The sequence below is a fragment of the Varanus komodoensis genome, unplaced genomic scaffold (assembly GCF_004798865.1).
Source record: "Varanus komodoensis strain SLA01 unplaced genomic scaffold, ASM479886v1 scaffold10, whole genome shotgun sequence".
Taxonomy (NCBI): domain Eukaryota; kingdom Metazoa; phylum Chordata; class Lepidosauria; order Squamata; family Varanidae; genus Varanus; species Varanus komodoensis.
The window spans coordinates 1,860,054-1,876,441 of NW_025335269.1; positions in this window are offsets into that span (position 1 = coordinate 1,860,054).

Below are 16,388 nucleotides of genomic sequence, written 5' to 3' on the forward strand. Positions count from 1 at the left end.
TTTGTTAAGCTAATCAAGCTCCTATGCAAGTGGCTTTTTACAAAAGTCAGTTAAGCTAATCAGGCTCCTTCAGTACCTTAGTGAAATGGTTGCAGTGCTGGACTGTTCTCAGTTATGAAACTCACTAAGGGACTCACGTTTAGACTAACCTACCTCACAGCGAAGAAAAAGTGGAGAGAAGGACCATGTGAACTATTCTTAGCTCCCTGCAAGAGCACCAAATAAATAATATAAGGATGGTATGCCACCTCCTCCTTCATGGATCACTGCCTTGTTGTGGTGAAGGGGCTTGCGTAGCTCAATGAAGCTATGAGCTATGCCATGCAGGGCGTCCCAAGATGGACAGGTCATAGCAGAGAGCTCTGACAAAATGTGATCCACTGGAGAAGGAAATGGCAACCCACTCCAGTATCTTTGCCATGAAAACCCCATGGACAGTACCAAAAGGCAAAAAGATATGACACTGGAAGATGAGCCCCTCAGGTCGGAAGGTATCCAATATGCTACTGGGGAAGAGCAAAGAGCTAGTACTAGTAGCGCCAGAAGGAATGAAGCAACTGGGTAGGACACTCAGTTGCAGATGTATCTGGTCGTGAAAGGAGAGTCTGATACTGCAAAGATCTATACTCCATAGGAACCTGGAATGTAAAATCCATGAATCAAGGCAAGCTGTACATGGTCAAACAAGAGATGACAGGACTGAACATCGACATCTTAGGAATCAGTGAACTAAAATGGACAGGAATGGGTAAATTTAATTCAGATGACCATCGGGTATACTACTGTGGGCAAGAATCCCTCAGAAGAAATGGAGTAGCCTTCAAAGTCAATAAGAGAGTAGGAAAAGCAGTACTGGGATACAGTCTCCCAAAATGGCAGAATTATCTCAGTTTGAATCCAAGTCAAACCATTCAACATCACAGTAGTCCAAGTCTATGCCCCAACACTGGTGCTGAAGAGGCTGAAGTTGACCAGTTCTATGAAGGTCTACAACACCTTCTAGAATTAACACCAAAAAATGATGTCCGTATCATCATGGGGGATTGGAATGCTAAAGTAGGAAGCCAAAAGATAATCGGAATAACGGGCAAGTTTGCCCTTGGAGTACAAAATGAAGCAGGCCACAGGCTGGTAGAATTTAGTCAAGAGAATACCATGGTCATAGCAAACACTCTTTTCCAACAACCCAAGAGACGACTCTACACATGGACATCACCAGATGGTCAACACAGAAATCAGACTGACTATGTGATCTGCAGCCAAAGATGGAGAAGCTCTATACAGTCAGTTAAAACTAGACCAGGAGCTGACTGTGACTCAGATCATGAGCTTCTTGTTGCAAAATTTAGGCTTAAATTGAAGAAAGTAGGGAAAAGTACAAGACCACTCAGGTATGACCTAAATCATATCCCTGATGAATATACAGTAGAGGTGACAAATAGATTTAAGGAATTAGATCTGATAGACAGAGTGCCTGAAGAACTATGGATGGAGGTTCGCAACATTGTACAAGAGGTAGCAACTAAAACCATCCCAAAGAAAAAGAAATGCAAGAAAGCAAAATGGCTGTCTGAGGAAGCTGAGGAAAGAAGGGAAGCAAAAGGCAAGGGAGAAAGAGAAAGATACACCCAATTGAATGCAGAATTCCAGAGAATAGCTAGAAGAGATAAGACTGCCTTCTTAAATGAGCAGTGCAAAGAAATAGAAGAAAACAATAGAATAGGGAGTACAAGAGATCGCTTCAAGAAAATTGGAGATACAAAGAGAACGTTTCACGCAAAGATGGGCATGATAAAGGACCAAAATGGCAGGGACCTAACAGAAGCAGAAGAGATTAAGAAGAGGTGGCAAGAGTACACAGAAGAACTGTACAAGAAAGAGCTTAATGTCCCTGATAATCATGATGGTCACTGACCTGGAGCCAGACATCCTGGAATGTGAAGTCAAATGGGCCTTAGGAAGTCTGAGCAACAACAAAGCCAGTGGAGGTGACAGTATTCCAGCTGAGCTATTCAAAACCCTAAAAGACGATGCAGTAAAAGTGCTACACTCAATATGCCAGCAAACTTGGAACACTCAAGAGTGGCCACAGGATTGGAAAAGGTCAATTTACATTCTGATCCCAAAGAAGAGCAATGCCAAATAATGTTCGAACTACTGCACCATTGTACTAATTTTACAAGCAAGCACAGTTATGCTCAAAATCCTACAAGCTAGGCTCCAGCAGTATGTGGACTGAGAACTACCAGAAGTACAGGCAGGATTTCGAAGAGGGAGAGGAACTAGAGATCAAATTACCAACATACACTGGATCATGGAGAAAGCTAGGGAGTTCCAGAAAAACCTCTACTTCTGCTTCATTGATTATGCTAAAGCCTTTGATTGTGTGGATCACAACAAATTGTGGTAAGTTCTTAAAGAGATGGGAGTCCCAGACCATCTTATTTGTCTTGAGAAACCTATATGCGGGTCAAGAAGCAACAGTGAGAATTGGATATGGAACCATTGATTTGTTCAAAATTGAGAAAGGAGTTCGGCAAGGCTGTATATTGTCACCCTGCCTATTTTACTTATATACAGAGCACATCATGCGAAAGGCTGGGCTAGATGAATCACCAGTTGGAATTAAGATTGCTGGGAGAAATATCAACAACCTCAGATATGCAGATGATACCACTCTAATAGCATAAAGTGAAGGGGAACTAAAGAACCTCTTGATGCGGGTAAAAGAGGAGAGCTCAAAAGGTGGCTTGAAACTGAACATCAAGAAAACTAAGATCATGGCATCTGGTCCTCTCATTTCCTGGCAAATAGATGGGGAAGAAATGGAGGTAGTGACAGATTTTATTTTCCTGGGCTCCAAGATCACCATAGACAGTGACTGCAGCCATGATATTAAAAGACACTTACTCCTGGGGAGGAAAGCTATGGCCAGTCTAGACAGCATACTAAAAAGCAGAGACATCACCCTGCTGACAAAAGTTTGTATACTCAAGGCTATGGTTTTCCCAGTTGCAATGTATGACTATGAAAGCTGGACTATAAGGAAGGCTGAGCACTGAAGAATTAAGGCCTTTGAATTGTGGTGCTGGAGAGGACTTCTGTGAGACCCTTGGACTGCAAGGCGATCAAATTGGTCAGTCCTACAGGAGATGAACCCTGACTGCTCTTTAGAAGGCCAGATACTGAAGATGAAACTCAAATACTTCGGCCACCTAATGAGAAGGAAGGACTCTCTGGAGAAGACTCTAATGTTGGAAACGACTGAAAACAAAAGGAGAAGGGGACGGCAGAGTATTAGGTGGATAGATGGAGTCACTGAAGCAGTCAGTGTGAGCTTAAGTGGACTCTGGGGGATGGTGGAGGACAGGAAGGCCTGGAGGAATGTTGTCCATGAGGTCGTGAAGGGTCGGACTTGACTTCACAACTGGCAACAACAAATATATAAATAGCATAAACTTTTGCATGACTATTATATATGATAATAGTTTTTAATGCTTAGTTATTTGTGTTTAATAATAGCCCGTGTTGTTTGATCTGATTTTTTTTTAGTATGCAAGATCATTTGGATGTTTTTTAAAGCACTTCAGATATTATTTGATAAAAATGAACATCTGATTTTAAAAGCACTAGGGATAATAAGCCCTAACAAGTATCAAACTAGAGTACAAACAAAACCAATATGCAGCCTAACTAGCCTTGTGTATATAACAAAATACACTGTTTGTCTTTTAAGCGCTTTTCCATTCGTACTCTTTGAAATTATTGTTTATTTACTTGTAATCCTCATTCTCCTACTTTTTTCAAATAATATTTGAAACTCTTCTAACTTAATAAGCCTTGGGATAATACTAAATCAACTATAAGTCTGGTCAGGCATTATTTACACTGTTTACTTTAACACATCATCAGAGATCAGGATGTGGTGACTGGCCCCACCTGACATTATGTGTGCTGAGTAGCTCTGCTTCCAAGTGTCTAAGCATACGGTATGTATAAAGGCCTCCCCCTGTGGAAATTTGTACTGTATCCATGGACATCTAGGGGCAGATCCACACCAACAGAGGCAGGGCTGTACAATAAATAGTTTAAATAATGCCTGAATAAGGATTATGATTCAAGTTTATTTTTGATTAACCACCTGCACTAATAGTCACTCCTCAGTAGTATCCTCAGGAGTCTTCACCAGCACCACAATTCAAAGGCGTTAATTCTTTGGCGCTCAGTTTTCTTTATGGTCCAACTCTCAGAGCAATACAATACAACTGGGAAAACCATAGCTTTGACTATATGAACTTTTGTAAGCAGGGTGATATCTCTGCTTTTTAGTATGCTGTCTAGATTTCCATAGCTTTCCCCCCAAGGAGAAAGCGTCTTTTAATTTCTTGGCTGCAGTCACCATCTCTGGTGATCTTGGAGCCCAGGAAAATAAAATCTGTCACTACCTCCATTTCTTTCCAATCTACTTGCCAGGAAGTGATAGGACTGGATGTTTCTATTTGAAGTATTTTATGCTATTCCTCAATCACAAATCCTTCAAGAGCAGCTTACATTTGATCAATTTAACAGGACAACTAGATGGTTAATGTCTCCTGACTTAATGCCTGCTTTTTCATATTATAATTTCATCTACATTGTTGCTTGTCTTCTCATTTATTCTCTCTCACACAGAGAGAAAAAGATACTGAAATGAAAACAGAGGTATTGAAGCTCTTTAGTATTGAAGCCAGGGTTGAATTCAATTTTGGAGAAGCTCCCAGGAGTGGCACTCCACTGGTGGGTAGGCGCTTTTAGAATTGGGGGGAAAAACCTGAAAAAAAATGAGGAAGCTGGGAAATTGCCAAACAATTGGTAGTTGGGGGAAAGGAGGTAGTGCCAAAGAAAAGCAGCATGGCCTTCTGGGGAACTTCTGAGGGACTAAATGCCTAAGGTTCAACACCTTGCACTGTACTGTTAGCAACAGGAAATATGGTTGGTCTGAGGTTGTGAAAATAACCTTTAGCATGGGTTCTAGTGCCTCAGACTGGAATAAAATGTATTCTCCACAACCCCTCCAGGAGGAGGCAGAAACCTTGGAACTCTCAGTTAAGCTGTGCCAAAAAGAATGTCTGCTTCCACTGAAGTAGACAAGACATACTAAATGTGCAGGTGCTCACATATATCATTGTCAGATTGTGCATTCTAGATCAGAGCATCCCAGTCATTTAGAACCCATTGGCATATTTGGGACCCAACTGCTGTGGGTTCCATGCCAAAATAGGTCCCATGGAAGTTGTAGTCACATCCTGGCTGCCTTGGGGGCTTGACTATCAAAAGTGGTGTGTGGAGAGAGAAATAGTGAGGATAAAGGCTGGGAGTGGAGAGAAAAGTTAAGTTAAAGGGGTGATTGGGAGAAAAAAGGAAGGCCAGGTGAATCAGAAGGGAGAGAAATAGTTAGGCAAGATGTAGGTGGTGAGAAAAAGCAAGACTATGGACTGGCAGTGGAAAAAGAGCATACAGGGAAAAGGTACATGAAGAAAGACTACATGGGGCCAGTGTCAGGATTTCAGACTTACTTGGAATGCATACCCAGATTCAGTGGAAGCATACAATCAAGCACTTAATGATTTGTTAACAGCAATAGGAATCCCTAAATTACGACATTGCTGAGGGGTAGCAGTCTAAGAACAGAACATACACAGAATGATTTATGGAGTTGTAGTCACATACACATGAGAGGGAGGAAAATGAGACTTTGAATAGGTGATATACAAGAACAATATAGAAGCACACAAGGAAAATACAGAAACATTGAGAAAGCCTCAAGGCAACACTGGAAAAACATCTTGATGCATCAAGATCTTGAATGACAGATAACAAGATAAAACAATCAAAAGTTACAGAATTTATCAGGCTTCAGTGTTTGCTTTTTACAATCTGAGATAGGAAATTGAAGAAAGGCAATAGCTGGCCCAGTATTTGAATATTCAAATTAGTTGCACTGTATCATCCCCTGCCTGCTGTGCACTGCATTTCAGAGTGATTTGCCAGCAGGTGAATCATTGCATGTCCTGGGGGCTATTCTCCCTTCTCCCTTAACTTCTCCCTTAGAAGGAGCCAGAATGGAAACACCCTGCAGATTGGGGCTGCCGGGGGAGGGGGGGCAACACTTTGGTCTACACATTTTGGGAAATTATTTAGATAAAATGTGCTAATTCTTACATATTTTGATTAGATGAATTAGAAAACAGGTGATAAAGGTGATGGTTGGCTAAGATATTTCACAATAAAGAATTATACACAGGTGCGTATATTTGCCTATAAGGAGGGAGGGAGGTGTCTGATGACCATGATGCCTTGTAACTTCTCAACAAAGTATGGTAGAACAATGAAAATGTTCTAGGCTTGTGAAAGTATCATTGCCTAAAATTTCCAAGTAACAGTTGGGGGATATTTTCCCTCAGAAGCCAAGATGCCTTGAAACTGTGGAAACAACCCAGATAACTTCTGTTACATTTGTGGCAAGGTTACATTTACACCTCAAAAGTACAGTATGATGGCAGTGGTAAAAAGGCATATCACCTATATTTTGGATGCAAAATAGGGGATCAGAACAAGAGTTGGGTCCCTCATTATTGTTGCATTGCATGTGCAATTTATCTGCGTCATTGGCTAAACAAAAAGTTCATGCCTTTCCAGTCCCAATGGTGTGGAGGGAACCCACCATTGTTACAGCTTGTCAGTTTTTCATGCAAAAAGCATGAAAATGTTATATGAAAAACCAATAAATGAATGGAAAGTTATGTTATTGGTATCAATAAAAAGATAAAATTATAATGAATGGTGTGGCACCATTCTCATTGCTATATCACATTTTGCAGAAAAGTTATGGAGCATAATCACACATCCCCCTCATAATTTTGAATTATTTTGATGCAATTTTGATCTGAAACTGGAAACTTGGAAACTGGAGCCAATTAATACTCAGGACTTAATTTTCCTTTAATAGTTACTTTCATTTCTGAGGCTTTCTCCTTGTAGACCAGTGTATTCTAAAGTATAAAACATCTCATAACTTTTAGTAGGGCATCTCTAACACCAGGAAGCAATACTTTCTTTCAGCAGCACTTTGGAGAACAGGAAGGAGACCTGGCATCCGAACCTGGTTTTGCAAGGTTTTTAAAATGTAAAAATAAGCCAATTTTCCCCAGTTTTTTAAAATTTAAATAAATTTTTGAAGGGGGCAAGGAATGGATAAAATGGATGTTTAATGTTCATGTGGGTGCTATGGCACCTAGTTTAGTTACATCAAAATACTTAACACCACTGAAAAGAAGACAACGTGTCTTTTAAAAAGTCACATTTTGAATTGTACGTCGGCAAAACTGTTAAGGGTGGATATTTAAAGAAGGATTGTGTGTGTGGGAGGGAGAGGGAGGAAGCACATGCAAATGAAAATAGCTCCCAAGAAGCCCGAGTTCAAGTTACTAAATACCATCCTAGTCCTTTCCTTAAAGTGTTTCTAGAAAATACTCAATACTGCAACATTTGCCAAGGGATCCCTAAATAATAACAGGAGCACATACCGTAAACCTGTAGTTCCCACCTCCCCCTCAAGTATATACAGTGTGTATGATTAAGGTTTTAAGAAACAAATTTAGAGAGTAGAGCAGTGATGGAAATTGATCAAAGCAGCTCACTCTGCACCAGCTGCAATTACCTAACAATGCTCAAAAGCTGACAGTTATAAAACAGATGTTGGTAATGTCACCCCTTATATCATGCCAAAATGTGAAAAATGTATTTAATTGCTTTGGCTATTGAAACATGCATTGCCTAATCTATGGAGCTGTCAATCGAATTTATGCAGTAAATAATCAATTGTGAATTTATACTGTAATAGATAACATATATTGGGCATGTCGTGAACGGAGCCGGCTGGAGCTGGGGGTCAGACTAGATGGCCCAGGAGACCCCTTCTGACTCGCTCTGTTTCTATGTTTCTATATTGACTTGTACCATACATTACAAGCATGGATTACTCACGATAGCATTTCCATCCTTAAACTTAAGGTTTTGAAAACATTATTTTAATACATTGTTCTTATATTTATATTTTGTTTTCAGAAGAAACATTCCTTCCTCAAGAGTTGTTGTTGTAATGAGGCTTTTCTTTATTAGCTGAAATTATTAAACATAATAATAAAAATAAAAGGCAGTGGTGGAAGGGAAGAAAGTTCTGAAACAACATATTCAACAGAGGATCTACATTCTAAAGAAAACAATCTCATGATTGCATTTCCACTAGTAATGCAATTCTATGCACACTTACTTAGGAACAGATCCCACTGGAATCAGAGAAAACAAGCATAGGATCAGTCTGCTTGTTTAGCAGTCCAATTAATGGATTTGGACACACAAGTCAACAAGTCAACCTCCAATTAGTGTTGGAGAGTGGAAAAAAAATGAGGATAAAAGAGTGAGAAATAGGTGGACATAGCTCAAGTGTAAATGAAAATAAGAATAAAACATGACAAAAAATAAATCTGGGTTTCATGGTATAGGCTGGGGCTAACTTGTGCCTTTAGCAGTAGCTTGAGGCACAGAAACCAGCAGGCAAAAGTTTTCACAGCATGGTGATACATGTTATTGCTGACTACTTTCCATCATTATTATGGAAGATAATCTGTCTACATGCTACATGCTGCTAGTGTTAGCATCACTAGCTACAAATGAAATGGTTGAAGGAAAGACTAGAATGAGGAAAGGACTCATTAGAATGCTGATAAAGCAGTGGACAAAGTCAAGGATCCTGAAGGATAGACAGAAAAAATTGGTCCAAGGCAGGGGGTCCTCAAATCTTTTCAACAGGGGACCAGTTGAAAGGTTCCAGTGGTGAGTGCAGGCTGGCAAGGCAGTGCCGGCGGGGGGCCCACAGCGAGGGAGCGGTGGGCACACATGGAGATCGTTTTCTCCGAGCAAGTCCAAAATGATCTCTGTGCGAGCAAGCCACCGCCGGGTGTGCGCACAGCGAGGCACCGGCTTGCTCGCACAGAGATTGTTTTCTCCAAGTGAGTCCAAACTGCTCTCCGCGCAAGCAAACCAGCACCTCGCTGTGCATGCGCGCAAGCCCAGCAAGTCCTGAACCATTAAGGCAGCCCGGATAAATGGGCATGGCGGATCTAGCCCACGGGCTGTAGTTTGAGGACCCATGGTCCAAGGGAATGAAAATAGTAGCAAACCTGGTGGAGAAGAGAGAAGGGAAATTGGTTACAGTCCATCTTTAGAGCCATATTTTCTTTCTGAAGCTTTTCGCACCATTTGGTGGACAGTTCTTTAATTTTGAATAATACTGCATACAAGCAAGAAAGTTGGGGGTGGGGGGGAAGAGGACCAAGTCCTAGGGCGTGTGAATCTATTATAAAGAAATGCAGCTCTTAGCATATGCAAAGCACTATTCCCTTACAGTCAAGTTACAGCAGACTATTTGCCAGCTTAAAGAAGTGGACTTCCAAGGTAGATAGTGCCCACTTTCCTAACCCTAAGCTTGACTGACAATACTATTCTATGCATATTTGCTCAGAAGAAAGTCCCATCAAGTTCAGCAGAACTCCAATTAGATATCCCCATGCAGGTGGATATATAACCATAGAATAGTAGAGCCTCTCAGATGGTGTGAGGAGGCACAGGGGCTCACCCCTTTTCCTGGGGCCTTTCACAGAGCAGGGCTGAAGATAACAGGGCAAGGCTGTGAATCTGTCTGGGGAGAGCAACTTGGAGAAGGCAACAGCCAGGAGATGCGAGTGAGCGTGCAGTTTTACGGGATTGTGCACAGAGGCAGGAACAGCTGGGTTGGGTGGAGTGGTGCAGAAGGAGAGTGTATAAAGGAGAGGCAGAGGAAGGAGAGGGGAAGGAGAAGAGAGAGTGTGAGTGACTGAGAGAGAAGGAAGAGAGGAAAGAAAGTTGAAATACATGTGTGGTTGGAGGAGAGCTGGCGCAGTGGTTGCGGGCAGGCGGGCCAGTGCAAACTGTAGAAATGAAATATTACTGTTACTAAGTGGTAAGGTGAAAACCAAAGAAAGGGTGAAATACAGGGCAAGGTAGGATCTTTGAATTCCTTAAGGCCAAAAGGCCTGAGGATAGAACCATGTAAATAGTTGTACTAAAAGTAATAGTGTTTCTTACATCAAAGTCCTGAAAAATGCCAGAGAGGGTAAAATCGGGGGACAGTGGTAAAACTGTCACCTTCAGTGGAAGAGAGCAGGAAATCGATTACCTTTTACAACTGGCCATAATGAGCCTGGAAGAAGGCTTGTTATTCCTATCTCATCCTCCCACAAGATTTAAGAAGCAAGTTGGCGTCAAGAATCTACAAGGCCACTCCGATCTGTTGAACTCTTGGAAGGTACTGTGCACCCTTAATAGGTTCATGAATAGTAACTGACACATCTCTCATAGGTAATGGACTCATTAGCATGAACATGGGATGTATGAGCGGGAGGGAGAGCATATCAAGGGGTAGTATGATGTAGGCGGACAGAGAAGATTGTAATTTCTTAGTAACCCAGCCAATGGGAGAAAAGAGGAAGGGTCTGCGAGCCAGGAAAAGGGAATAAAAAGCAATGTCTTGTGTGTAAAGGGCAAGTTGCCTGTGTAGTGGGCACCCGCTCTTGCAAGAACGAATTAAACTGTACTGCTTGGTCCTTTGCCTCCATATCATCCCTACTGGGATTTACTCATTACAAAAATAAGAGTGGAGATTGGGATGTGTTCCTGCCCGGGTGACACCGTTCATTGCCATAGTGACAGGAGGGAGGGAGGGAGCCAGAGCAGGCCAGGCCTAGGTGCTGCAGGAAGTGAGCCATGTAAAGTGTTAAGAGGCAATCAAGGCCTGGTGAGTGCACTGCCTTTCTTGTGTTGCTCTTCATGGAAAATCAAGGAAGAGGCAGCTTTAGCGGGCACCCCTCTCCTGGTTCAGTCACAGTGGTGGAGAATGGGGGTAGGGCAGCATGGGGGGGCACAGGTCATCCCCCCCCCACCCCAGCTGACTCCTGGATGGCTTGGTGGGTTGAGCAGCAAAGGCTCCAGGCCCAGGAGCAGCAATGCCTCTTGCAGCAATTAGCAGCACAACAGACGCATCTTATGGAGCAAGTTTTCACTGTCCAGCTCCAGAACCAAAGCTCTTTGCTTCAGCAAGTGCTGGGAGGACTACAAAGCCCTCAAGTTGAGATCCTGGTGGGGCAGACAGGAGGAAAAGGCCTAGGGCCTATGTGGATCTTAGAGATGACTGCAGAAGATGACCCTGAAGCCTTTCTACATAAATACCTTTGAAAGGGTTGCCCTGGCGGCCCAGTGTCCCAAAGACCAGTGGGTCCTCATCCTGACGCCTTGCCTCATGGGTCCTGCCCAAGAAGCCGTGGATACCCTTACCCTGGAAGTGGCAGGCCAATATGATTTAGTTAAGGTGGCTATTCTAGGGATTTTGAATGTCTCTGAAAAGACCTATTTGGCCACAGATGAGATGGGTTGTATATCTGCGTCCCCAGGGCCTTGGGACAGAAGATTCGGGCCAAAGGGTTGAGATGGATGAAGCCTGCAGTCTGCAGTGCTGAACAGGTGGCTGAGCTGGTCCTGCTAGAACAGTTTATAACCATCCTGCTCGCCCCAGCCAGAAACTGGGTTGGGTGCCAGAGGTCTGAAACCCTAGAGGAGGCCATTGATCTTGTGGAAAACTTTGTGGCCGCTGAGGAGCCAGATATAGGTGTTACCGGACTGAGCCAGTCAACAGCTGGGGCAAACCCGGGTGGACCCCAGACCCAAGCCAAACAGAGCCTGAGATGAGACTTAGAGCCAAAATCAGCTTTATTCTAGTGCACTATAGAATAAAGGGAGACAAAAGGGGACATTCAGCCCAAAGCAGTCTCTCAAAAGTTGCACCCCAGTACATGCATTTTATACCCTAGGTAACCAATTAGGTCACCTAATACACATCTGATACATCGATACATCAATGTATGCACCCCCTTCCATGCTGGAGAAAGACTCCTTTCTTCTGTCAAGGACCAGGCATTTCCCATGTCTATTTCTTATCTGCTCGAGATTCACACAGGCTTGCCATGTTCTTACTCCCTGCACATTTGCAACTTTCATGGTGGCTAGAGCCAGTTTCCACTGTCCCTTTGATTACTGTATTCAAGGTCAGGCTAGCGTGTTAGCTGTGTGTTACACAAAGTTCATTTTGTTCTTATCCCCCCTCCCTTCTGGGACAGTATAACTGTGGTGTTTTTACTATGTGGCCTTCCTCTGGCCAATTACTCTTGGGGTGTTTTGGGGTGCTGCAATTGGTAACATAGGCAACAGGCTGGGGCCATCCCAGCAGGAGGGTCAGAGACAGAGAGCACCTGGGGGCCATGGCAACAGAGGCCCAGAGAGATCAAGAGCGGATGAACCAGGATGAACCAGCACCCACTGGAAGGAGCACGAGACACAAGGCAGTTTCCCAGCTGGAAGTGCGTGCACCCCATCCCCCAGCTTCTCCACAACTTACAAATGGGAAAGGAAGAGGATCCCAGCTGAAGCCAATATGCTTTACTTGTGGCAAAGAGGGGTATTTCCGGCGGGACTGGAGTGTGACTTCATGAAAGTCTGGTGGTCCGCCCCGGTGAGTGCCGCCCCTCAGCAAACTTGGTGGGTTCAGGCTAGGGTGAATGGGAAGGAGGTTGAGGCCTTGGTAGACACCAGCTGTGGTTGCACCATGGTTAGGCAAGCCCAGGGCAGCCCCTTGGTGAAAATACTGCAGGTGAAATGAATACATGGGGATGTCAAGCCTTATGCCACTCAATGGTCTAAGGTGGAGGTAAAGGGGAAGGTACACCTATGCAAGGTGGGGGTTGTCCCCAGTTTAGCTTACAAAGTGATAATTGGACGTGATTGGCCCCATTTTGAAAAGCTGGTGAGGGAGGTGAGCTCGGAGGTTGCCTTGGCAGTGTAGGAGGAAGACGTAGGCCTTACAGTTCTGCGGACCTCCCACAAGTGGCTGGTCTTCCTCCAGCAAAATGATGCCTCTCTTGTCCATGCCCTGAGACAAGCCCAGGACTCCTCAGGAGTAAGAGAGGATGCAAGGAGTGGTCCCCACTTTGAGATTGCGGGGGGACTGCTATATAGGGCCGTACCTGTGTGGGAAGGACATGGTGAAATGTGACAGTTGGTGATTTCTGAAGCCCTGAGGCTAGCCATTATACGACTAGCCCATGATCTGCCTACCGCTGGCCACCTGGCGGTGGAGAAAACCACCAACAGGCTTGTCCGGAGGTTCTACTGGCCAGGGGTATATGCCAGGTCAAGCAGTACTGTTTGTCTTGTCTGGAATTCCAGAAGACTCAGAGGAAGGGGACCCCTGCAGGTCCCTTAATACCAATGCCAGTTATAGGGGAGCCTTTTGAAAGGATTGGGGTGAACCTGGTAGGGTCCTCGGAGAAGTCAGCCCGGGGACACCAATATATACTAGTGGTGATTGACTATGCGGCCCGATACCCTGAGGCCGTGCCTGTAAGAAATACTTCAGCTCAGGTTATCGCCCAAGAGCTGTTGGGGGCCATCAAAGGTGGTACAGGATCTTTCTTAGGGCTAGGATGTATCAGCCCATGTACCACTTGAAAGAGCTCCACTGGACGGCACTGTGAGAAGGCAATGGAAGTGGAGAAGAATTTCTTCTTCGCCGCCCTCACCGCCACAGCATAGGCTTGATAATGAGCTTGTAGGCGTGTTCAGTCAGATTCATCCCGTGATTTCCTCCACCTACGCGCTAGACGTCTCTCAACCCGCTTCATCACCTGTAATTCAGATGGGTACCATGGGGATGAATGGGCTCTGCCGGGCGGGAGAGGATGCTTTGGAGCGATCGTGTCAATAGCTCTGGTCATTTTCCCATTCCACAGTTCAACCAGAGCATCAACAGGAGCGCCAGCTTTATCAACCGGAAAATCCCCCAGAGCCTTCAGGAATCCATCTGGATCCATCCGGCTCCAAGGGCGGACCAACACAATAGGGTCCGCACCCTTACAGAGGGAAAGGCCGGCATTGAGCTCAAACCGCATGAGGAAGTGATCTGACCATGACAAGGGAGTCAGACACAAATTCCTCACCCTCAGATCACCCTCTTCCTGCCCCGTTGAGAAAACCAGGTCCAGCGTATGTCCACGTTCATGGGTCGGGCCTATGACATGTTGAGACAGCACCATAGCGGTCATGGAGACCATGAAGTCCTGAGCCGCCCTGGTCAGAACAGTCTCAGCATGGAGAGTGAAGTCTCCAAGGACCAACATCCTGGGGGTCTTCAACACCAGGTCCAAGACGATCGCCGTCAGCTCAGGCAGGGAGTCTGATGGGCAGAAGGGTGCACAGTACACCAGCAGAATCCCCAATCTGTCTTGGTCGCCCAACACCAGGTATAAGCACTCTAGACCTGGTCTCAAGAGGACAGGAAGCCCCACAAGGAAAATAGAAGCTCAATAAATTAAAGCAACCCTCCCTCCCCTCCCCTCCCCTCCCCTCTGGACGTGGCTGGTGCTGGACCAGATACCCGGGCGGGCACAGTTGGGAGAGAGATACATCCCCCTCTCCTGCTCAGGTCTCTGTAATGCAAGCCAGGTCGGCCCCCTCATCCACAATTAAATTGTGGATGAGGGACGTTTTGTTATGGACCGACCTGGCATTGAGCAGCAGCACCGTCAGATCCAAGGGGTGGTTGATAAGCTTACCTGGAACCTTTTGGTTGGAGGAATAACCAGAAGGAGGAACAGGTGTCAACCATCTGTCCCTCCTTCTTCTATGCCAACCTGTTAAACCCTCAACGCCGTATCGACCATTGCCCAACACCACCCCAATGGTGGTGCCCACGCATTCCCCAGGCAACCTCATAGTAGCAGCCAAGTGTGAAGCCATTAAAAACCAATCCAATAAAATACAATTAAAATACAATTAAAACCCTCCAACCCTCCCATTACAAAACACGCATACACACTCCCAGAATTCCTGGCCAGCCCAGCCCCGCACGGCCCCGAACGGTCCCAAATGGCTCTGCCGCCCTTAGGCCGTCACCCTTTGGCCGGCGAGTTAAGCTGGCAGCCCCTTCCTACGCCCCACCCCCAATCCAGCACAGCTGCCACCCATGCAGCGGTGGAGAGTGGCCCAGTCCAGTCCCGGCTCCGGCCTGGCCCCAGTCAAAAAATGTTACCCAATCAAAAAATGAAATCAGATTAGTCTGGCAGAATAATAATCATTGCATTGCTTTCAAGAAGCTTACAGAGTATTTTACAATCTGCTCCAGAATTTTCCCAGGGATTGATGTCAGTCTTACTGGTCTATAGATCCCAGGCTCTTCTTCTTTTCCTTTCTTGAAATGGGGAAAACATTAGCTGTTCTCCAATCATCTGGAACTTCCCCTGTCCTCTGATTTCTCAGAGATAATACAGGTTTGGAGAGTTCTGCCAGCTCCTTTATGACTCTAGGATGCAGTTCATTTGGCCCTGGAGGTTTGAACTAATTCAACCCAATTAGAAGATCCTTATTTGTCTATCTGAGCTTCAATCCTTCCATCAGAAGACTGAGCCAAAACAGGAATTGGATAGGAATATAGAAGTTTGAAGGCATTTTTTCTTTTATATCATGATCATAAACATGTTTCAACAGAACAATAGAACTTGGATTTCATAATGTTTAAAAGCATTGTAGCCTGGGATATATAGAAAATGGCAAAGTAGAAGTATGCTAATATCAAGATAATCAAGTACACCAGGGCAACAAGTTTTCCTGCTTTATTCCATAGTGTGGTTTATGTGGTTGATTAATCTGTCTGTAATAACAGACTGTGCTGCAAAGAGAGACTCAGTGTGGTGCAGCAGTTAAGAGCATGGGACTGGGACTGAGGCAATCTGGATTCTAGTCCTCATTTGGCCATGGAGCCAGCTAGGTGACTTTGGGCCAGTCACAGACTCTGAGCCCAACCAACCTCACAGGTTTGTTGTGGGGACAGGACTGAGAGCAGGAGGAGGAGAATGATGTTAGTTGCTTTGGGTTTGTTATAAGAAAAAAGTGGAATATGAATCTAATAATAAATAAACAAACCAGGGAAGTGGAAGTGCACAAAGGAATAAAAAGCACTCAGAACCTGTGAGAATAGGATGATTGATAAACATTAAGATAAAAAATAATGCAGCCTCATACTAGCAGGAGAAATGGTATTAGAACACTCAGCCCAACTTACTTCAAAAGTATGATGTGAAAGTGAATTAGGAAAGTACCACATTGTTTGGGATTCCTTGAGGAAAGGATGGAATGTCAATGCAATAAATAGGTAAGGGGGCAATCCTATCCATATTTAGACAAAAATAATAACTCCCAGGGTTCCT